Below are 6,699 nucleotides of genomic sequence, written 5' to 3'. Positions count from 1 at the left end.
CATTAATTTAATCGGTGAGGTGTCTTGTCTACAGGGATTGAAATGATTGGTTTGACGGATATTTTCACCCACTTGATGAAGCTGACGGGCTGATTTGGCATCCGATAGAAGCAGCCTAACATGAGTGATATGGAGGTGGCAGGAGAAGTTGTAGTTGATTGATAGTATTCACACAGTGAAAGGCTTAGATGATGGACAACTGAAAAAGCAAATCTTTGAAGCCTCCTCACACAAGATCCTAATTTCTAAGTTGTTGGTGTTTGTGAGGTATTAGACATATTGAGTGTCAAGAACAGTTTGGAGGCATAAGTTTTTTGTTGTTTTTTTGTTTGTTTGTTTGTTTGTTTAACTAATATTAATTAAATCACACAAATGTGCAAATTACTATCATGTAGTTAAATCTGACTCAAAGTATCACCCATTAAAAAATAATTTCTGTTATTTTATTCTATTTCTCTTTCTTGGAAAAGGAAAACCCATGGGCATCCATATCTTTTTAGACCCTTTTGGAGTCTCCCATATGGAGACATGCTGAAACTATACTAGAGGACTAACAGTTTATAGTATGTTGGTATGATGTTATGCCAGATTCGTGGGACCCCAGTAGACTTCCAGGAGCTGAATCCGATGCAAGCACACAAGAGTCTTTATTGCAGGCTCGAGCCTGGACTCACAACTGTTCCCGATGCAGCAGTCCCAGGGAGTGAGTCCCGGTCCTTTGTTCAGTGAGATTTTATAGGTTTTGGGGGGATACTCTATGCATCACAACATCACACAGCAAATCATTCCATACTGCGGGAAAATCAAACAACTCTTAACATTGATTAGCACATTCAATGGCGGGAACAAGTTGGGTAGGGGTGATTGGTGAGTACAATAGGGGGATTCGTTTGAACTGATTGGTTTAGGCCACGAGGGGTGTATGTGCTAAATTACATGGTTTCCCAACATGTTATCAACCACCAATGAAAAAACAGCCTCTACCTCAGAGCAAAGCCTGCCCAAGGAAGGGACATGACCTTAGTCCTTGGAAAAACCCACAGAGCACTCCTAAGCACATTCCCACCCTGCTAAGTTGTTTAGCTACAAATAACAGGAGAGATCTGCTGCGCCAGGTGTCCCTGACTCAGTCAGGCTAGGTGGGGATCCATAGCAGCCCCCTAGCAGCCACCAATTAGCATGAGACAGGGAAATACCTGGGATGCCAGATAACCCTCCCAGTGGTTTATGGTGGTTAATAACAAGTTGGGAAACCATGTAGTTCAGCACGTACACCCCTCTTGGATCAAACCAATCAGTTCAAACGAATACCCCTTTTGTACTGACCAATCACCCCTACCCAACTTGTTCCCACCAGTGAATGTACTAATCATGTTTTAGAGTTGTTATTTGATTTTCCCGCGGTGTGTGATGATTTGCTAAAAGAGGCTATGATGTATGTGAAGTCCCTGCCCTCTCCAAAAAATGTATAAAAATGCTGCAAACCCTGGGCTCAGGGCCTCTCAGCGTCACCAGTTGCTGTGTGTGCGTGCGGAGGACTGAGCTAGCTCGCAATAAACACCTCTTTGCTGCTTACATCGATCTTGGGTCTCTGGTGGTCTTTGGGGGTCCCGAATTCGAGCATAACACCATAAACTACCTGGGGTTCATCTGGCATTCTAGGTATTTTCCCTGTCTCATGCTGATTGGAGGTTGCTAGGGGGGTTGCTATGGGTCCTCACCTAGCCTGAATGAGTCAGGGACACCTGGCCCCACAGACCTCTCTAGCTATTTACAGACAAACAACTCAGCAGGGTGAGTATGTGCTTAGGCATGCTCTGTGGGTTTTTCCAAGGACAAGGGTCATGCTCCCTTCCTTAGTACAGGCTTTGAAGTAGAAGCTGCTGTTATTTATTTATTTTTAAAAATGGAGTCACATTAGTTTCTCAGTATGTCTTAATTCAATGATATCAAGTTCATTATCAAGCTGCCTCCTGTGAATGTGGCTGGTTTTTCCAACATAAAATATGTTTCTCCATGTTCAAAGCAAGTTTAACATATTTAATCAACTTCTTCAAATATGTTGCTCAGACAATGATAGAAAACTAACCACATATTAGATACCTAGAAAAAAATACTTATTGATTTTCAACCTGGGCCCTCTGTATGAAATTAAAATTTAAAGAGATTATTTAACAAATCCTGTTAAACTTAAATGTAAGGAGCTAATCCAAGAAACTCCTTACAATGCAAAACTTTCTTAAACTTAAAATTCATGAACTTCAACATGCTCTGAAACAATGGAACATCAGAACAAAGAAAAGGGGTGTATAAAATGTAATTCTGAGCTAGGAAACAAGTAACTCTCCTGTCTAAAATTGGAAGATATCAATAAACAATTTATTACCACTGAGAACAGGAGATGGCCTCACACACACTGGCTTTAGGGTGCACACACACACACACACTTGTGCACACACAATGTAATCCCTTTTTCTCTACTTTGTACACAATTTTCTTGGTATGAATTCTTCATTGAAAGAGAAGGAGAAATATTAGATACAATGAAAGGCAGGGAACAAAGAACTGTGAAAGATTAGAAGGCAGGCTACATTTTATCTGTCAAATTCCCACTTTCTTGCTGTGAAATTGTTCTTTCTAGTACTTTGCTTTTTTTAACATAGATTAGCTCTTACCTAAATCCTTCACAGTGCATTTAGAACTAAATAAAGCATTAATATGTTCATCTATGTGAAATGTTCCCTTAACTGTTACCTCTAGCAGTCATTTAACTGAATTTGATATGGAGAACACATTGACATTGTAAAGGTTAATGATCCAATGATTAACAATACTCATTTTCAGAAAATGGCTGTATTCATTGTTTCATAGAACAAGGGGAACAACAATTTGTTCAATTTGTTCAGTAGTCCTCAATATCTGGGAGAAACGTCTTTCTTTTTATGCAGAATATTATTCTATTGTCCTCAAGCAGGTAAGTGTTCTTAAGAACAGTATGTAAAGTGACTCCTGTTGTTTCTTCAACTATGCAGGATACAAAAGGGTTAAAAGAAACAAGTGCTTCCCTACTGTAGAAGTAGCCCAGTAGCAAAAAAAATAGAACACTCCAGCCAGGTAGACAGAGCTTGATATTGAGACTGTGATGAGGTAGTCTAAGGAGCCTAAACATGGATTTGCAAAGAGAAATCCTTCAGGCAGACTGAGCAGGGCAACACAAGACCAAGGAAAAACCAATATGTGGAATTCTTTATGCTAGATGGGCAGTGCTTTAGAACATAAGTGAAAAGAACTGCAAAACGATAAATGCTAGGTGGATTTAAATTATAAATACATGTGAGCAGATTTAATTTATTTAAAAGTGAATGGTCATATTTAGGAAAAGCAGAATTCTTTACTAATACTGAGGTTCACTATAAAATATTAGTACTATGACTATCATTTTTGAACTTCTTATGTGCCAATGCATTGATTCTTTCTATGACTCTCAATATTCTCTCCAAATATAACACTAGGGTGCATAGTAATCATATTACAGCTGCAACAACCAAGATGAAGCCATCAAGGGTCAGAGTTACAAAGTGGCAAACAGTATATCCAGACACAACCTGTTTCAATAACAAAGGCCCAGTTCAAAACCATCATTCAGTCATGGTTTTCCACTTCTGCAATTCTGCAATTCTATAATCATCATTGATATTGTCATGACCACAGTGAGCAACATCAGTGTTATCATCAGCCTCATCCTTATCATGTTATACAGGATACTGTTCCCTGATTGATTAGTGAATAAATCCTATGCACAGATCATAGGACTGAGAGTCTATCTAAACATGATCTTGCTCACCAACAACTGTGGCTATTAGAATTACATATGAAGTTACCTATACAACCTCATACTTCTGGGAGCTTACTACATATAGTATGTTCCAGTGAGGAAAACAGAAGCTCTTGAGGTATTAATGGAATTTATCCAATGAACTGGGTCAAACAGATGATAGGAAAGCTACTAGACTCTCAGGTCATATTGCAGTTCCTCAATAATATGCAACTGCCGAAAAAAAACTGAAAGACAATGGGAAGAGAATGTGTTTTGGCAGGTTGGGAGCCTGAAATCATCTAACACAGGCTAAAGCCAGGAACATTAGCACAGAATAGGACCACAGACATGTTTGTCAAGCTGCTGAAAATATCCCTAGGTTTGTATCTGAGGCACAAAGATCCCTATCACATCCAGAGATCAGTGAAAGGAGACCGGTGCAGAGATATTCTGTCATTTCCCTTCCTCCTGCCTTCACAACCAAACTAGCAAACTCCTACCCCACTGGCTGAATCTAGTAGTAAAGTAGTTAGACAAAAGAGCCTGAGAAATTAAGTCTGCTGGGTCACCCGCCTTGCCCCACTGAGTGAAGCAGGGAAAGGGTGAGGAGAGGGTCTGAGTACAAACTGGATAATAAATGGCACAACAATCAACCTCATATGATGATTGTCTCTCTCTCTCTCTCTCTCTCTCTCTCTCTCTCTCTCTCTCCTCTCTCTTTCTCTCTCTCTCCCTCTCTCTCTCTATTACAGAAAATGGGGGTGCTAATCAAATGTCTCAAACTGAATTTTTCATGAACCAAATAACTTGTATTTGTTTAATTTCACTCTGTACCAAATTAAAGCACATGTATTTTTAACAGTTCTGGAGGTGAGAAGTAGGAAATGGGTCTCATTGGACTAAAATCATCCCACTTTAGAGACTCTAGGGGAGTATCTTTCCTTGCTCTCTTCTTGGTTCATGGTCCTCTGCAATCATTGAAGTTAGTAAATAGCATTCTTACTTCTCTGATGCTCCTCCTTGATTTCCCTTTTAAAGACCATGAAAGGAACCCCCCACTCAAGGATTGCAGTAGTCCGGCTGCAGCAAAATAACATCTTGACTTGTTTACAGACTCTAACAAAGGATGCTAGTGCTTTTGTTGGGCCTATCTGGACAATTCATGATGAGTTCATCAGTACCTTTAATTGCACCATCTTAAACAAGGTTTCTATTGTTAGTAGCATAAAATTTATTATACTAATTGCACATAATATAGTAACAGGCAAGAAGCAAACTCATAAAGGTTGAATAAATTGAGTTGAATCTGATCAATAATCTTGTGGAATCTTCAATGATGCTTTGGTGCCCAGATGTCATTTGGGCTATTTGGATGATTTTTTTACTTTTTTTTTTCCTAGATGTATTTTGTGTTTGGTTAATTCTAGACAGCTGGACATGCATATGATTTGACTTCTGTCTAAACAAGGTGTCACTATTCCAAGTACCATAATTGAATAAAATAGAGTCCTATTTTCTTAACAAATTAAGATAATTGCATACTAGTTTATCAAATTAATTTGGTCCAAATGGACTTTTCTTTGTTTATTGGCCACTGTTATCTAGTTGGTTTGGAAAGAATCCTGGAGCTAGAAAGGGCTGCTTTTGAGGAGTAAACTAAACTATGGAACTCAGTACAGGTTTCCTTCCTTGGAATTATGTTCTAGTTTTTAATTCTCACAATAAAATCTTTTCCTGCCTCTTCCATCAGGTACTGAACTTTAAATGGAAAAGCTCTGCCTCTTTCTCTCCCGGCAATCCTTCCCCTTCCCCATCGCATCAATGCCATGATCTCAACTGGTTTCCTCTGCTATACACTTCTGACATGATGTTTTGCTTCACCTCTGGACCCAAAGAATAAAGTTATCCGTCTATGGACTAATACCTCTGAAACCATGAGCCACAAAATAAACATTTCTTCTTCTAATTGTTCTTCTTAGGTCACTCGGTCACAGCAGAGAAAAAGCTGACTAAAACACAATTCTACTCTAAAAATATTTTTTAAATGCTTATTTTGAATTTAATCAAATCTGTAGAAATTTACATGTTTTAATGTAATTTTAATTAACTGCAGAATATACTTTACATATAATATACTTAAATATTTTTTCTCAGATATAAAATGAAGAAAAATATTATTACCCATTTCATAAAGTCAGTGTCAGGATTTTAAAAGTTCACAGATAAAGGCATCTAGAGAAACATTTTTCACATAATAAATACTATATGTCAGAGAGAGGAAGATGGCGGCGAGGGGAGTGCATTGCCCCTGTGTGCTGCTTCACTGTGTGGGAGTATGACAAGTCAGGACGGCTAAAGGATATCTTGTTAGGAATTTCCAGCAATAGTGGGGTGCTCCGGAACCTGGAGGAAGGATTTCCATCGCACAAGGATCGGCTATGGGGACTCAAATGCGAGAGGTTTGTCGCACGGAGGGTAACACTGCTTATTCAGCAAATCGCCCTGCGGCTAGAGTCTGCAGCGCGCTCTGGGAAACGAGGAGATAGCGACGCAGGGATACAGCGCTGCAGTTTCTGCCAGCCGTGCAAGCACCGTACTCAGGGCTGAATTCTGGGTTTGAGACGGGGGAAGGAAGCGGTCCATCTCGGTTCTCCACACCGGTCAGACCACAGAGGAGGCCAGCGGCCACCATGTTGGAAAGCTGATGTCACCATCCCTGTTTTCGACTGACCGCAGCTCATTCAGCCATAGAACAGGTAATTTCAGGCTGCCACTCGCCTGCGGCTTGCAGACAGATTGCTAGGGTTCAGTGCCTGGGTGCTTCTTAGAACCTGATCTTATCGGAGCGAACACCGAGCGCGGGGCGGCCGAGTTCCGGCTCC

Source organism: Marmota marmota, unplaced genomic scaffold (genome assembly GCF_001458135.2).
Source record: "Marmota marmota marmota unplaced genomic scaffold, marMar, whole genome shotgun sequence".
NCBI classification, from domain to species: Eukaryota; Metazoa; Chordata; class Mammalia; order Rodentia; family Sciuridae; genus Marmota; species Marmota marmota.
Note: the sequence above shows the minus strand (reverse complement) of the source record.